The sequence below is a fragment of the Hydra vulgaris genome, chromosome 13 (genome assembly GCF_038396675.1).
Source record: "Hydra vulgaris chromosome 13, alternate assembly HydraT2T_AEP".
Lineage (NCBI taxonomy): Eukaryota > Metazoa > Cnidaria > Hydrozoa > Anthoathecata > Hydridae > Hydra > Hydra vulgaris.
Genome location: NC_088932.1, coordinates 3,183,417 through 3,202,533, shown reverse-complemented (window position 1 = coordinate 3,202,533; position 19,117 = coordinate 3,183,417). Strand labels below are relative to the sequence as shown.

Genomic DNA, 19,117 nt, shown 5'->3' with positions numbered 1-19,117 from the left:
TGTCACATGGTTGGGGTGGAAGAATTTCTGATAAAGAAATTGCAATAAAATCATGTTTTTTAGATTTTGTAAGATATGGAGACAGTATCCTAGCTGATAGAGAATTTCTTATTGAAGAGGAGTCAGCATTAAAAGGTGCAACATTGTGCAGGTTTTCATTCACAAAAGTAAAAAAAAGTTATCTGCTAAGGAAGTTAAGGAGTCTAGAAAATTGTCTCACTTGAGAATACACATCAAACGTGTTATTGGAAGATTAAAGACTTTTAAAATACTTTCAAGTGTTATTCCTATAACACAAGTTGACTTAATGATATTATGAAATCAATTTGTGCAATAGTTAATTTAAACAAAAGTATTGTTTCTTAACCAATTATCAAACAATTATGAACAATTATAAACAATTCTGAACAATTATAAACAACTTTCTATTTAAAATATAAAAATAGTATTTGAATACTTCTTTTTTAACAAAATTATATAAATATATATTATATAAGGGGAAAGTATATATTGAGACATACTATAATTTACAATCTATTACAAGATAAATCTTAAGGTTACATTATCTTATCTGTATTTAGACAGGGAGGACAAGATTCGAATGGTTCGAATAGATATGTCAAAGGTTCTGGGATACAAATTTCATCAGTTTCTTCTGCTGTACCAGTTTCACTAGAATACAAAAAATCAGTTTCATCAATACTTATTAGAACAGCAGCATCAAGTCCTATTTCTTTCAGTTCATTAAACTTGGACTTTGAAAAACTAGCATACTGTTTATAAGAATAACAATTTTCATCAACATTCTTGGATACTTGATTATGTAGGAGCAATTGCTTTTTTTTTCGGGCAGCTAAAATTTATGTTTGCTAATGCTGTAGGACTAACATGCTTTTTAGATCGATTCCATTCACATTGTAAACTTGTACAAGCAGTTTTATTGATTTCAAGTCTTATACAGGCTTCAACTTTAAAAAGTAGAGCTGCAATATGACTGCAAGCTAATCCAAATCTAAAACATAAGTTATTAAAAACTTAGGTTTTAATTATATTAATTATTATTTCTAATTAATCATTATAAATTATCTTAATTAACATAATTCTAATATAATATAATCATAAGACAATCCTAAAATAATCATAATAAAATTTAATGTTGTTAAAAAAAACAAATTTTATGGGTATGTTAACTTTAATTGTTGAAGTTAACATACCCATTTTATGTTACTAAAAAAAATCAACTTTAATTGCTTAAGTAAACATACCCAGCAACACAACTGCAGTTTCCATTTAAAATATATCCTTTTGATTTATGAACATAAATCCAAGCATCATACATTGCTGTTTTTTTCCCTTGTCTTTGACTTGGTAAGACCTAAAATAACAACATTAATTTGGTTTAAGATTTATTGTAGTCATATATCTTAGTTATATTTTAAATTTCACTAAAATTGTTTTTTTTACCTATGATTTTAAAGCACAAAATTCAGACTCTTTATTTAAATCAGCATAAAAAACATCTTGCACGTGTCCACACACAAAACAGTTAAAAGCCTCAAAGGATTTATATGCTTTCATACTTTCTCTGCTATAAAAACTTTGTGATTCTACTAAATATGTGTATATATCACCATAACTGACTTCAGGAAACAAACTAACATTGTTTTTCCAAAATTTCTCTCCGTTACCATAAGGATCGGGAAGCAAAACATTATTTTCTAATGTCAACTTCTTTAAATAAAATTATTTGTCAGGATTAGCAAGAGAATAGAAGTAAGAAGACATGGTTTAGATGAAACTTTATTAGGTTGTCCGAATTAGAATTCTTGTTATTTTTATATTTTTGCCTACCAACTACTGCGCATGCGCTTAAGTTGTAAACATTCGCAACTGTTCTATGGCAATGGGCAAAAAAATAAAAACAGCGATAAATTCTTCGAGTTTACGCATTTTTTTTAAGTAAAAATAATTTATTTAAAAAATTGCGTTTTTACGAAAGATTTTTTTTCTCAAAAAAAACTTCGAATTGTTTATAGCATTGGCCCTTAGAACTTTTCCTCGAGTAACTTGTCCGCAAGTTTGATTTTTATTTGTTACGTCATCAGTTTATTCGCGTAGTGCTTAGGGCGACCCGATTGCGCATTTTTTTCAACTTTGAGTTTAACATTTTGTGTGAGGTGCATAATTATTCAAAAATAGCTATTGTAAATTTTTATAACAATCAAACATTATTTAAGGGCAGCATAGTTACCTAATTAGCAAAACTTGTAGTTTTCGCGCCTTTTTTTCAAGATTTTACTGTCAGTTTTTCAAAATTCATCTGAGAACTTGTAGTATGTTATTTTCGCTAAGTAATTTACAGGTAAAAAAAACAGAGCTGAAAGAAGAATATTTAGGGGGTGCACAGAGCTGAAATATATGTTACTAATATACAAAACTGCCTAAAACAATGGTAAAAAGAAAATTATATGTTATTTTATATTATATTCATATAATATTCATATTATATTCATACTATATTCAAATATATTCATATAATATTCATAATATAATATTCATAATATAAATACAATATAAATATTCATATTATATTCATATAATATTTTATATTATATTCATATATTATAGATTATATTCATATAATCGATTGCGTGGATAAATAAGGGACTAAGCAGAGGCGGATCCAGCATTTTTTGACCTTTGAGATAGCTAACTTCCAGACATAGAGCTGACCCCAAACATTTATATGCTTATACTTATGTCAAATAATGAGGGTTTGAAAAAAATTGCGATGATTGGAGGCTAGGAACAAAAAAGCCCCAAAATTTTTGCAACACCTGCCCCAAACGTGAGAGCAACAAGTTGATGAAATCTTTTTTGTGCTATTCTCAATTAGACTTATATTCATCGATAATTTTTAAGTTTCATAGTATTATCTCTAAGCGTTCAAAAATGATGACCATATAAAGTTTAAACCTTTCTAAATTTGAGGGGGTTGAAATTTTTATATGATCATAATTTTTGAACGGTGAGAGATAATGCTATGAAACTTAAAAATTATCGATGAATATAAGTCTAGTTGAGAATAGTACAAAAAAATATTTCATCAACTTGTTGCTCTAATATATAACTCCAAATATTTATATAAACATATAAATGTTTGGAGTTAGCTCCATGTCTGAAAGTAATCTCAAAGATTAAAAAATGCTGTATCCGCCACTGCTAAATGATAAGGCAAAATTCACTTTTTCTTAATCTTGCCATCTTTATTTAAAATAAAATAAAAAATCGTTAACAGTATTAATAGATGTTTATATTATAATAGTTTATACTTATTAAACATGTCTATCACACTTATTGAAGTTAAAAAATTGATAACGGAAATGTTTATGAAGTTTAAGATCGAGACGGAAGAAATGCTTGAGCAACAAGAAAATACTTTTATCAACATAGTTAGTTCTAACACAAAAATATTAAATGATCGAGACAGAGTTGAACTTAACATCCTTCAAAACTCAACCAAAATAGCATCAATTGCAAAGGAAGTAGAAGAAATCTAAGAAAGTTTAAATTTTCATGAAGATCTCTTCAATAAAAAAATAAAAACCGCCTTTGATTGTCTTGCAAAAGAAAATCTGACAAACATCAAAATACAAAATAACAACAATGAACTTATAAAAATAAATAACAAACTCAGAGAGATTGAGGATAGGTCAAGGCGTAATAATCTAAGAATCGATGATGTCCCTGAAAATGACAATAAAAGCTGGGCTGAATGTGAAAAAAAGGTAAAAGAAATATTCAACAACATATTAGGAGTCAAAAGTGTAAACATTGAAAGAACACATAGAAAAGTAGTTCACAACAAACATAGAACAATAATCCTAAAACTTCTCGATTTTAAAGATAAAACTAAAATTCTCAACAACTCTTCCAAATTAAAAGGTAAAAATATTTTCATATATGAAGATTACTTTAAGGAAACGAATGTTATACGAAAGACACTACGTGAAAAAATGAAAGTCGAAAGACAAGCTGGCAAATACGCGTATTAGCTGAATTCATAAGACGCGGTCCGCACACTTATGATTACGATTTAGGGAAAAAAATAAAAATGGTAGCTTTAGAGTTTGACAAAGTATCAACAAGTGTTCCACATCTTAATATTTATACTTTTACTAGCTAAATTTTTAAAATGCTTTAATTGTATTGTGCTTCTGCTTTATGCTTTATAAATGTTTTAAATCAAAAGATTCGAATGGTCTGCTCAAATACTATCGTTTACCAAGATCAGAAAGTGTACAAAAAACCTATATGAAGTTGTTTAAAACAAGTTTATAAAAAGAAAGATTTAATACAAACAATTTGCCAGAAATACAAAGAATTTGCCAGACATTATTATTTCAGTTAAATAATAAGAAAAAAGATGCAAAAAAAACTGACTACCTAAAATAAAACTCGAATCAATCATAAAAACAAAGTGATATGAAAAAACAAAAATAAAATTCAGCAGAGAGAAAATTATTGTTATAAAAATTATAAAAGGAACCCTTTATATATACTAATTCAAAAATAAGATTTTCAAAATGTTAAAATTGCTTTTATCTCGAAAAAATTACAATGGCAAAAAACTTTAAGTTTTTTATAAATTTTCTTAATGATTTTAACATAACAAAACCAGATTGTCAAATTTGACTTTTAACATAACAAAATTAGATTGCAAAACTTGATTTCAAGATAATTTCAGTTTTTCATTTTCTTTTAATCATATACTGAATTTACTGTTTCTTCAACAATTACTAATAAGGTATTAATTTGTTTAATTTTAAAATGTTTGATGTATTGCATTTGTACACTCAATCTGTAGCTGGCTTTGAACATAAAATTAAAGAAAATTTTCTACTTGTTTTTCATGGCCCAACACAATTAACACAATCTTGAGTTTTCTAGCCTAAAAAACTTCTTGATAGATCTAATTTATCAGGGCTACAACCATATTTATTGTTGATTAGACTAATAAAGTATAGGTATTTTTCAACTTTTGCTTTAGAAAGTTTTCAAATAATTTACCTTTTTGAATATTTTCTAAATGGCTTAGGCCTAGTGTAAAAAACATTCTAAAAAACATTCCAATATAACATAACTTTAAAAGTTTTCCAAAAAACCAAGTAAATTATAGTCAAGCAGCTGTAACTTTATGTTTTCTGTAATCATGCTACTTTTTTGTATTTTGTTCTATGCTTATGTAATGAATACCATATCATTTTGGAGCCATGCGGTTACTAAGGTCAATATTTACAATACCAGTATTAAAAAGTTATCTATTAATGAGAAATATGCTATGCCTTTTAAACCATCATATGTTCTTTGTACATCAGTCTTTTCAGTCTTATTTTGAATGATATTAGCGACAATTTTGGTATTATTTTTAAGTGTTAGAAGAAGTTTCTTCAAGTATTATTAGAATTTGAATCTTCCGAGAGTTTATTAATGTAGAAGTCAATATTTTCAATTTTAGTGTTATCTATATGAAGTATAATTGGATCAAATAATGAGGTATTAAAACAAATATAATCTGATAAAACAAAGGCAGTTCTTTGTGAGCATTTATAACATATATAAATGTTGACAGACAAATGATTCGCTTTCAAATTTCAATTTCATTTGTACAAAATAAACACATTACAACTAAACAGCCATTTCTCAAAAGTGTTATTTGAATTTTTAAACAATGATACATCTGTTTACAAATAGTTTAGTTCTTGATATGCTGGTATAGCAATTGTCATCTTTTTTATTTAGGACTCAGTTAATTTTAAAAAATGATTACACTTTGTAACTGTTCTGTGCAAGAAAGAGCTTATTTTTTAATCTTATCTTTTATAGTTTTCATTGTATTTAGTATTTTATTATTATTGTGTTTTAAAAAACACAAAAGTGAAAGTAAACCCAGTACACAACCTACTAAAACTTCAATGTTCTATTTTATGAATAAATCAATCAAAAAGTAAAACAACTGATCTCAAATAGTCAATATATAATTTTATACTCATAGATTTAATGCATGTAACATTTAACCAGGTAATTATTTTATTTTGCAATTTTGTAGCATTTTTTGTTTTTTAAGGAAGACGCAGTTCCCTTCCTTTTTATGGTCACAATATTTGTAAATGATACCTTCACTAATTTTCTTATCACAAAATATCTTGTTTGATGACCATTCAGCTGTAATTTTCGGTACTTTAAGAGATACTTTATTAAAAATACATGTTTGCTACTTAATAACAATATTCAATAGACTATTAGGCTTCCTTTTTTTCTTTTAGCTTTAAAAAACGTAAATACATTTGCATTTTCTTTTTCAATTCTTCGAAAGTATCTTTTTAATCATTTAGGTTTTTAATCATGATGAATTAAGATCTAATAGTAGCAGCAACAGTATCGTTTATACGATTTTTTTTAATAACAAAGTAACCATACTTTTTTCCCTACATCGAATTAATTTCGAGACCAGGCCTTTGAAATGAATTTGGCTAATATTTCTTACGACAAACTTATTGTTCGGGATTGGAATTCCAAAAAAAGTAATATCTTATCTTTTTAAATTTTTTTTGTGGTAAGCAATAAGTTAATCACTAAGTCTTCCTAAAAGACTTCCAAATTGTTGCATACTATTATTTATTGCCAAATCTAAATTATAGCGAAAATGGAAACAGCTAATAACGATTTTGAAAAAAAAGTCAATTTATTTGAAACCTATAAATTACACTTAGACTACGAATCCGATCCGGATATTAATTATTTTAATGAAATTAATTCTCCTGAATTTGAAACTTCTTATTTTTATCCTAGTGACGTGGGCAAAATTTTAAAAAGCGATAATAAAAGTGATTAACTTAATGCAGTCCACATAAATATACGTAGCTTAAAAAGAATTTTGAAAACTTATTAAATTTTATTAGCGAAGCGGAAAGTTCTTTTAATTTAATTCGTTTAACTGAAACCTGGTGTTTACAAGCAGATTTTAAAAATAACTCAAATCTCCATCCCTGGTTTTGATCCAATAATTTTAGAACGAAGTACTAATAAGCGAGGAGGAGGAATTTTATTTTTTGTTAAAAATAACCTTCTGTATAAAGTTCGAAGCAAGATATGTGTTTCTGACAAAAAATATACTAAGCTGTTGTTACAGGCCGCCAACTGGAAGAATCGAAAACTTTGGCAAATTTTTACTAAAAAACATAATAAAGCAAACTGATCTTGAAAAGAAAAAAAATTACTTGATCGGGGATTTCAACAGAAACTCCTTTGATTATTATGAAAATCAAAGTTCGAGAAAGTTTTTTAATGGTTTATTTGAAACTGGAACAATACCTTTAATTAATCGCCCGACTTGAATCACAAGTCGATTCATCATCATTAATTGATAACATTTTAACAACCAATCATCAACAATTGATAACGTTTTAACAACCAATTGATAACATTTTAACAACCATTTTATTTAATAAGTCACTAAAAAAGGGAATTATAAAAACCGATGTTTCCGATCACTTCCCGATTTTTTTTTCTATATGTGTTAATTTAAAAAAAGAACAGCAGGGAAAAGTTTTTATAAAAAAACAGCTTATCAGTAATAATAATTTAAATTCTTTCAGAGAACAATTATCACATACAGATTCGGGTTATATTACCTTTAATGATAATATCAATATAATCTACGACAATTTTTTCAAAACTTTTTACCAAGTGTACGATTCCAATTTTCCTTCAATTGAAATAGTTTTAAGCGATAAAGAAATGTCATCTCCTTGGATTACTAAAGGTCTCAAAAAATCGTCAAAAATTAAGCAGAAGCTATACATAAAATACCTAAAATTGAAATCTGAAAAACATAAAGAAAATTCATAAAACTTATACAATTTTATTTGAAAAGCTTCGCAAAAATGCAAAAAAAAACTATTATTCAAACTTGCTAAATAAATATAAGCACAACTCAAAACGCGTCTGGCAAATTATGAAAGAGTTATCTGGAAAACTTAAACCAAATAAAAATTTACTCCCAAATTTTACACAACTCGATAACAAATTAATAAATGACTCAAATGATACTGCATTTGAATATAATAAGCTTTTCACCACTATTGGGACAAAACTAAGCGATAGTATTTCATTCATTAAAGATAAATCTGTTGATGAGTTCAAAACATCAATAAGCTCTAATCTAAATTTTACTGAGTTAACTTTTAATGAATTTGAGGTTGCTTTTAAGTCATTAAAACGTAATAAAGCTACTGGGTATGATGATATTAACACAAATATTGTGATTGATTCCTACGATGTTATAAAAAATATTATTTATAAATTCTTCTAATGCACAAGGGTCTTTTCCAGATAAACTAAAAATAGCAAAAGTAACTCCAATCTTTAAGACAGGGTATCGTGCAAATACTACTGTGATCAAAAAGTAAGGTGAATTTTTTTATAAAATGAAAAATCTATATTTATTCTTCCAAATCTGTATTGTCCCCCTCAAAATAATCCCCCCCGGCCCCAATGCACTTTTGCCAACGTTTTTTCCAGTCTTCGAAGCATGCCGAAAAGTCCTCGGTAGGGATAGCCTTCAATGCGCGTGCCGATTCACGTTGGATCTCTTCAATGGACTCAAAACGATTTCCCCGGAGTGGTCTCTTGAGCTTTGGGAACAGCCAGAAGCCACACGGTGCTAAGTCGGGCGAATACGGTGGTTGTGGAGCAACATGGGTAGAGTTTTTGGCGAAAAACTCACGAAGAACCAGTGCTGTGTGCGAAGGCGCATTATCGTGGTGCAAAATCCAAGAGTTATTGGCCCATAATTCCGGTCTCTTTTTGCGAATAGCTTCACGCAAACGTCGCATAACGCTTAAATAATATTCCTTGTTGACAGTTTGGCCAGTTGGAAGGAATTCGTAGTGCACGACACCACAATAATCAAAGAAAACAGTCAACATGACCTTGATTTTTGAGCGACTTTGACGTGGTTGCTTCGGTCTCGGCTCGCCTTTTTCACGGTATTCACTCGATTGGTCGGTTGTTTCAGGGTCGTATGCGTAGACCCAAGTCTCATCGCCAGTAATAATTTGTTTGTAGACGTCTTGATAGTCAGAAAGCATTGCTTCACACGTTTTAACGCGACGCTCTTTTTCAAAGAAATTGAGAAATTTCGGCACCAAACGTGATTTGAGTCTGATGAGGCCCAAATGATCCTTCAAAATCGCTTGCACCGACCCAAATGATATTCCAACCATGTCAACAAGGTCTCGAATGGTTAACCGACAATTTGTAAGCACCAATTCTTTAATTTTGTTGATGTGGCGATCATCAATCGAAGTAGATGGTCGTCCGGAGCGTTCCAAGTCATCGACACGTTTTCGGCCTTCTTTGAAGTCTTTGTACCACTTGTAAACATTTTTTTGAGACATAGTCTCTTCACCGAAGGCCTTTTGCAACATTCGATACGTTTCAGCAGCAGAAATATCATTCCGCAAACAAAATTTAATAGCACTTCTTTGCTCAACAAAATTAGACATCGTGAAAATCGCCGAACGCACTTTTGGTACTTCAGAAACAAGCGTAAACAAAAAAAAATAATTATGAGTTTGACATGTAATTTAGCGCAAATGTTAATGACATTCCTACCAACTTAAAAATAAAAAAGATTGGACGATTCGAACAAGGGGGAAGTTTAAATTAAAAATTCACCTTACTTTTTGATCACAGTAGTATAACAAATTATCGCCCTATTTCAGTTCTTCCAGTTTTTTCAAAATTTTTAGAAAGAATAATGTACAACCGAATCTACTCTTATCTTGTTGAAGATAAAATTTTATACAAAAACCAATTTGGTTTCAAAAAAAATAATTCAACCGAGCATGCCATTCTTCAACTTACGCGCAATATAACTGACTTTTTTAAAGACTCTTGTTTTACACTAGAAGTGTTTATTGATTTGTCTAAGGCATTTGATTTGATTTAAAAAAAACTAATATCATATGGTATTAAAGATAAAACCCTATTATGGTTTGAAAGTTATCTTACTAACCGTAAACAGTTTATTTACAATAAAGATTCTATATCTCATCTATTAATGAATATAACATGTGGTGTCCCACAATGATCCATACTTGGTCCACTTGTTTTTTTAATATACATAAATGATCTTCATAAATCATCAAACTTAACAACAATATATTTTGCAGATAACACTAATTTGTTTTTGTCTCATAAAGGTAATAATATGTTTTTTACTAATATGACAAATGAATTAAAAAAAGTATCTGTTTGGTTTAAACAAAATAGATTGTCTCTAAATATAGAAAAAACTAAATGGATACTTTTTTATCCACCTTCAAAAAAACAGAAACTGCCTCATATCATGCCAGACCTTTTAATTGATAATATAATAATAAAAAGAGAAAAAGTTACTAAATTTCTTGGAGTATATATTGATGAAAATCTATCTTGGAGAAATCATATTGATAATATCTCCAATAAAATTGCTAAATGCATCGGAATTCTCTATAAAGCAAGAAATATATTATGTAAACACCAGTTAACACAATTATATTATTCATTTATACATTGTCATATAAACTACGCGAATATTATATGGGGAAGCACTCTAAGAACAAAGCTAAAATCTCTTTACCTTCATCAGAAACACGCAGCCCGCGCAATAAATTTTAAAAATCGGTTTTTTCATACGAAACAACTTTTTAAAGAAATGAATATTTTAAATGTATATCAACAAAATGTCTTTAATATTTTATGTTTCATGTTTAAATGTAGAGAAAATTTGTTGCCAAACGTATTACAAAATCTTTATTGTATGAAACTTAAAAACAAATATAATCTTCGAATTAATAACAATCTTATTGCCCCTTTTTGCCATAAAAGCAAAGACCAGTTTTTGTTTCTTATCGAGGTCCTGATCTCTGGAACAAAATAGTCTTACCAAATTTGATTTTTCTACCCAACTGACTTTTGCTTCATTCAAACAAAAGCTTAAAAAAATTATATTTTAATTGAAAATATCTTGATTTATTTTAAATTGTTTTTTTGTTGTTGTTGTTGTTGTTGTTGTTGTTGTTGATGTTGTTGTTGTTGTTGTTGTTGTTGTTGTTGTTGTTGTTCTATTTTGTATATATATATATATATTTTTTTAACATTTTATCTTGGCTTTTTAACATTTTATTTTGGTTTTTAAATGTTTTTGCATAAAGGTGTATTATTATTTTAATAAAGACATTGTATTTTTATTAAAAATTAACCATATATTGTAAAGGGCTTCATGACAAGATTCTCATGATCTTTTTGAAGTTCTGTCGTTACTAATGTAAAAATTGTAAAATATAATCGGCTATTGTAATATTTTTAAACAGCAAAATATTAAAAAAAAAAAAATTTTAATTTTTTCTTTTTTCCGATGAGAGACCCGTTTGCGATAGTTCTCAACGATTATTGTTAGATCATAGACATGTTTTTGAAGTCATGGATCAGCTAGACTCTTTGTTCAGCGCAGTCATTAACCAATTCTAAAAACTACATTTTTAACGTAGTTAAAGTCATTCAACTTTATCTAATGTTTAACCGATAGTTGCAACCATTTCACTCAATAAAGTTTAATTTTGAGTAAACCAAACAGTAGCCAGTAATCTTGCACAATCAGCGACACAAAATGTAGAAATTTGGTCAGTTCGATTAGTGGAAATGTAAATTTTTCAAGCTTGATTTGTCTGTTCTTTTAATGTTAAATAATTTTAAAGCTGCGGCAGATTGTTCGATTGTAATAGATTCATCAAACAAGTTGAAGAAAACTAACTGTTAAGTTAAAAAACAATGATGCCTATAACACGACTGATAAGCGGCATCTGCTGCTGCACTTTCAAACTCGCAATAACACTGCATGTCAGTGATTTACTGGCGATCGACATTTGGTGCAATGATGGAAACTCGACTATGCAAAAAACTTTTGTTTAGAACAGTGCAATAAATTCCGCCATTCTCTTAAACTTGTGACATAAGTTCTAGTCAACCAATTAATTTTTTATTCCAACATTACGTACTTGAAGATTTATAGCTCATTATGCACGAATTTATAGCTCATTGTGAAAGAATCTTACACGACGATAAGCATCAGGTTCCACTTGTAAGATTCCACCAAGATAAACAATTTCCAGTTCAATAGGTGTATGATATTCTTCTCTGAAAATTTTTTTTTTGTAGACGATTGCTGGCCCATTTCAAGACTAGTTTTGATTAGCAATGAATAAGGTTATTTAAATCTGGGCGATTCCATGTTAAAACATATAACTTTTTTTGAAAATACAACCCTAAGTCTCAGATTTTGCTGATTTTTAAACCACTTAGAGATTTTAGTAAAATATGAACGTCCTGAAAATTTTATCCTTTAACTTCAATCGGTTCCTAAGATATAGCTATTTTAAGTTTGCCTCCAACCAACAAAAATACGCCATTTTTAAAAATGGTTTCGGTCCTAGTTTCTGTTATATGTGTGTTGGAAAGCTGAAAATTTGTACCTTTACACATTTTGGGCCAACGAATCTAATGAAATAGCATAAAATATTTAAAAACGAACTTAACACCTAAAATTTAAATGTTTACCGCAATTGTAACGGGGCGAGTCCAATCACAAAAATGCCGATGTAGCTCGATTATTTTTTTTAGAATTTGTGCTGAATAGTTAAGTTATAGTTATCACAAAAATTTGGAGAATGGTCCCTTTTAAAACAGAAATAAAAACGTGGTCAAATCTACTTAAACTTAGTGCTTTAAACAGGTATTTTGACAAATCAAACAAGAAAAAAAGGGTGTAATTTGACAGTTTTGTAACTAAAACTGCTTTGGCAACATCAAACTGTTCTTTTAGTTGTTGTTGACTATCTGTTTCTGTTTTCTTTATAATTTTATAGAACCTGATCATAAAAAATTATAGTTTCAAAGGGGGAGTATTATATAAATGTAGATGTATATCACAAATTTAGTTGTATTTTTCAGAGGTTGCATTAAATAGTTTAGTTGGAGTTATTACAAAGAATCAGATTGCGGCCTTAAAACAGAAATAAAAACATCTTCAAATATACTTAAAGTTATTACTTATAAAACATTAGTTTCATATTCATCAAACTGAGACAAATAAACTTAAATACCAAAGGCTCCAAAACAAATAGAGCACTTGGAAAGAAGTGTTTCAAATCGCTCTTTAAGTTGCTGTCGCCTTGAATTAACTGTTTCTTTGGTAATTTTATAAAATATGATTGTGTTTATATTGGTGATGCAAAACTCAAGCATATCATCAACCGTCAATATTTGGTTTTCTAATGATCTTTGCAAACTTGCTCTTGCTGTTATTCATTTAACGGCACCACCTCTGCCATCACAAGTGAATTTTCCATGGCTGGTTGCAAAAAATACCAATTCAGCTGTAATCTCGAAATCTTCCTTATAGTGGCATATATTTATAAAGTTTTTATAGTTTTTATAATGAGCAAAACATCCATCAGAAAAATAATAAATTTTATTGATACCAACTAAATATTCTTTAATGTACTTTATAATTTTCTTTTGAAATTTATACACAAGCATGTATCGTGATCATTGCCACCACTTAAAAAACAGAATGACTTATGCTGAATATTTGTTTTAGAAATTTCCTTAACATATATAACAACAGGATGTAGTGTACATTGTTGTTTATTCCAATGATAACTTTGTATTTCATCCTGCATAACAAATTGAAAGTTCTCTGCAAAATCTGCCTGTATAATACATTCATTGTAACCTAAATAATTTTTCAGATCTTTCAAATAGTGAGTTTGGCATTTAGCAATATATGAATGTGAAGTTAGTTGATTAATGTGAGAAACAACTAGTTCTTTATATTCAAATAAGTTAAGTGTCTGAGTAATTAATTGTGATCTATCAGTACTTTGCCATTGATTAAATTGAATTTCTTCTTCTTCGTCAATCTCAATTAACTCCTCATCTAAAAATGCCTTTAAGTTATCATAATCTTTTTTGTTGAGGAGGACCACTTTTACCCTTAACAAAATCTTTTTTACCAGGCATAATTCTAGAATGTTCATCTTGTTGAAAAAAATCTTGAACCAAAGCTGTAAGAAAGTCAGGTATTTTTTTGCCTGTTTTCTTCTCATGTATAGCAAGAATTCCATTTTCACTTTTAAGTTTCCTACCACGTTGTATTAGATGTTCAGAAACTTCAAAATATTCTGAAGCGTATTCTCTAGACCAAGATTCAGGTGTAAGTCTTAATATTTGAATTTTTTCTTTAAATGGTTCAACTTGAAGTTTTTATTTCATTAAAATTGTCAAATGATCAAGATCATTTGCATTTTTTTTATCTGCAGGATGACTGGGAAAAGTTGCGGCTACACTTATGTTATCTATATTTACTCTATAAGCACTTGCTACTCCTTCTTCCAATTTTGAGTACACTTTGACTAACTTTCTTTTTGCTGTTACAACTCGTGGATGCTTTGCGACTCCATGAACTTTAATTGGTGAGACTCCAATTGATAATAAAGAGTTGTCTAACTGTTGTTTATTACAAGATTTACTTTTAACAAATAGTTCATCATCATCAATTTGACACTCCATTTCATTATCAGAAACTTCATCACAATTTGACAAAAACTGAATACATGAGCGACAAAATTTCCATCCTAGTTTACAGTCTAGATTTTTGGATTTAAGGTTACAAGCCATTTCAAGAGATATGGTTGTTTGACCTAAAATAAAATCATTAATTTTTAATAAACATTATACTCTGCTTCTAAATTTATATATATTGTATAAATTTATATAGACGGGTCACTTTGTTTACATTCTAAAGCACGTGCGCAAAAAACGACAGGCAAACATTGGAGCTAAAACAAAGAAAGCAAGAGTTATGGTGTGAAGTTTGTACAAGTAAACTATGTGAATTGAAAAAGTCTTGTTAAAATGTGTCAAAATTTGACATATTTTAACGCGCTGGTTCTAGTAAAGTAGAACTAGCGCATTAAAATGTGTCAAATTTTGTTAACCAGTATCAAAAAATACTTTGCCAATTTTTAAAAATAAAATAAATTTAAAACTAACAAGATATACTTCTAATAATCTATACTTCTATCAACCCAGGTTGGGTCCCAGCTAAGTTATAGAAAAAACCGAGAATTTGTAGCAAAGTTTACATAAAGTAGCATCGAAATCTGTTGTTTTTAAAATTATTAGTTGGAAAATTGATGAAACAGAGACTGTAATGAAACAGACACCGCATATGAAAATGAGCTTTACTTTATTCCTAAAGTTCAGGCTAAACCAATTTCTGCTCATTATGAGCCATTGCTTATTAACAAAAGCCAAGATAAAATTACAAAAAAATCAAAAGTTTTACTCAAATTGTTTATGAAATCTGATCAAATTAACTTAATACTGTAGAAATTTTTTCTAAAACATAAGGAAAAACGCTTCTTGCAAAATCCACAGGCCTGGACTGCATCTGTTGATAAAATACTGAATCTGTTCATAAAATGGGGTACAATGCAAAAATTTATAACCCCTCACAAGTCTTTACAAATCAAATAATGTAATATTCTAAAATTGTTTGCTATATTCCAACAGATTATAATCTTAAAATGGAAAGTATTGCAAAATATAAACTTTTGAATGCAATGTCTCTGCAACAAATAAATCTTTCCATTTCTGTCTCGGGTTTGTACATTGATGTTGATTATCCTAAGTGCAAGTTCAGATGGAATTGAAAAATGAAATTGTCATGTGGAATGGGTATTTCTTAAATGAAATTCTCTATAAATATAGAATCAGCTTAGAGTTGTGGAAAGATGACCAAAATTATTCACTTAATAAAGATGGTCTAATTAAAACTAATCACCAGTATTACTATCAAATACCATGACAAACAATGGTAACCAAAATAAAATACTGTCTCTTAGAGTAATGGAAACATGGTAAATGATAAACTCTGTACCTGAGAAATTCTGTTATATGTTTAAAGATAAACTTAAAACAGTTTTTTAAAAAGTTACATTGACAATAATTATAACAAGAAAATTGAATCCAAATCAACTACAGCTATTCTGCATGTGTAAATGTTCAAAATTTCTTCCTCTGACAGAGTGTATTAATTTTCATTGTCCAGTCAAATGGTATCATTACAAGTGTGCTAATATTACAATACCTCAGTCTTCAAATAAAAAATATTTTTGCTCTACATGCATTTTGCAACCTAAAGACAATATAAAAAGCTTTTGTGTAACATTACTAAAAAAAATTTAACACCTTTTTAAATTAAAAAAAATATTTTATGATTCGTTGACAAAACTTATTTCATAAAACATTTTATAAACATTATAAATATTCAAATTTTTTAAAATATTGTAGAGTATTTTTTATGATCCATTAATTTTATATATATATATAAATATATATATATATATAAAAATATATATATATATATATTTAGAAACGTGTTGTTCCTCCATTTGTTTTCAAGCACTCTTGTACTCGTTCTGGCATTGAATTCATTAAAGTTTTGATTACTTCATCAGGCACATTTTTTAAATGATGAGAGATAGAAGATTTCAAATCTTCCAAATTGTAAAGTTGTTCTTTACCAAGCTTGTGATCAAGCCGCGACCATAAATTCTCTATTGGATTCAAGTCTGAACTATTGGCAGGCCATGGAAGCACTTGAATTTTATTAGAATTGAACCAATCGCTAACAAGATGCGCTTTATGACACGGCGCATTATCTTGCTGGAAAATCCATCTTGCAACTGCCATAAATCAATGCTAGGAATAAGCGAGTTTTCCAAAATTTTAATGTACCTTTCTTTGTTGAGTCTACCATCGAATAAATGAAAAACGCCAACTCCACAGGCACTCATACAGGCCTAAATGCCTATTGAACCACTGCCTTGTTTTGTTCGTTTCAAAATGCATGATTCATCGAACCGTTCGCTTGGAAGTCTACGCAACATTACGCTACCTTTTCTGTTGTCTACCTCAACGTTCATTTCATCACTAAAGACCACACGGCTCCACTGATCTGTTAACCAATTTTTATGTAGTTTGCACCACTCTTTCCTGGCAAATTTTTGTTTTCTATTTAAGCGTGTTTTTTTTGCTGCAGCACGCCATAAATAATTTAAATTGTGGAGGACCCTTCGCACAGTTCTAGGGCTTGCTTTCAGACCATTTGACAGTGTCCATTTCATAGACAAGTCTGTAGATGATGCTTGTCTGTCTTTCATTAATCTCACTAACGAGCGAACATCACGGTCATTTGAAATTTTATTGTGTCCAGTCCAAAGACGATCATTAATTGACCGGGTCTCTTTGTATCGTTGAATTATGTTAATAATGCAAGTGTGAGACCTTCCGAGCTTTTCTGCTATTTGTCTGATGCTATAGCCTTCTTCTTTTAATACAAGAGCCGCGTATCTGTCTTTTTCTTCGATCTTTGCACGCATTTTTGCAATATTTTTATATCCTTATTGCAATTTAAAAAATAAATGTTTATTTGATATCGAAACTCAGGTTTCGACATTTTATTTTATAGCCAATGTAATAAGCAATTAAGACAGTTAAAAAAAATAATGGATTATTATTTTTAATAAGTGCAAATTAAAGATTTAAAAGTGGTCGATAAATTTTGTCCAATTTATTTAAAGAAGATTTATAAGTACTCATCAGTTTTTTAATAAGTTAAACGCTATTTAATTAGAATTAGATTAAAAAAATTATACCACTTTAATTCGTATGTTTTAATTAACAAGATATTATATATATATATATATATATATATATATATATATATATATATATATATATATATATATATATGTATATATATATATATATATATATATATATATATATATATATATATATATATATATATATATATATATATATATGCGTGAATTTTATTATCAGGCATGATTTTAAAAAGGTAACTTATATTTAGAGAAAGTAACTGCACTGTTTTGGAAATACACAGGATTTTAATAAAATTTGAACATGTTTTGCCTGTCGTTTTTGCGCGTGCGCTGAAAAATGTAAACAAAGCAACCTGTCTATTTGTCTGTTAATATTTCTCTGTAATGTCTTAAAAATTTGATTTTATATTTATATCAAGAGATTTAAATTGTAATATTATCTTTTAAAAATGTATATGATAACTACAAAACATTTCAAGATTAAAAAAATTTATTGCTATTATGTTGCTCTAGAAATATATATATATATATATATATATTTATATATATATATATTTATATATATATATATTTATATATATATATATTTATATATATATATATATATATATATATATATACATATATATATATATATATATATATATATATATATATATATATATATATATATATATTATATATATATATATATATATATATATATATATATATATATAATATATGGCTATTTCCACGATGGAAGAGATAAATTTCGTGTTTAAAAATATCTTTTTTCAAAAGGTTTTATTTCTTTAATTATAGTTTAAACACCTTAAAATTATTGTTAAAATAAATTTTGAGTAGAAAATGTTTGAACCGAGTAGATAAATTCGATGAATGTTAGCAACCGTTTGTTCTTTTTATTATTTGAAAAAGTGAGTAAAATTTGAGGGCGAGTTATTGCAATATTTTAAACAAAACATATCCATATTTTTGTTTAGAAAGAATCTTTGAGATTACATATATGTCTTGAGTAAAAAAAATTTTACTCTTTAAAAATAATTCAAGTGTTTTTTTGTCACATACACCTCTGCAAAAATTACGTTGCGTCACTGAACTAAAAGCTAAAAAAGTTTAATTATCGCAATGAAATTATGCTTTATGGCGAGGTTTTTTTAGAAATTATATATTTTAATGTAAACTTTTAATCATTACTAAAAAAAAAGATGGTCAAAAAGCATTGTATTAACATATAGTTATAGTTTAAAAGCTGTTGCGTCACTGAACCCATCGACGGGATAATTAGCATTTTATAAAATAGCGCGGTAAGGAAG

The 19,117-nt window shown here is 28.2% G+C and overlaps 1 long non-coding RNA gene across 1 annotated transcript; it reads right to left on the bottom strand.

The window, feature by feature from the left end:
- Window positions 1–744: 744 nt before the first annotated feature.
- Window positions 745–2,453, bottom strand: LOC136089221 (uncharacterized). The gene is made up of 3 exons (XR_010642865.1): window positions 1,465–2,453; window positions 1,266–1,375; window positions 745–1,012 (listed from the first exon to the last, which is right to left on the bottom strand). It is a non-coding gene; the product is annotated as an uncharacterized LOC136089221 (long non-coding RNA).
- Between the last annotated feature and the right edge of the window lie 16,664 nt (window positions 2,454–19,117).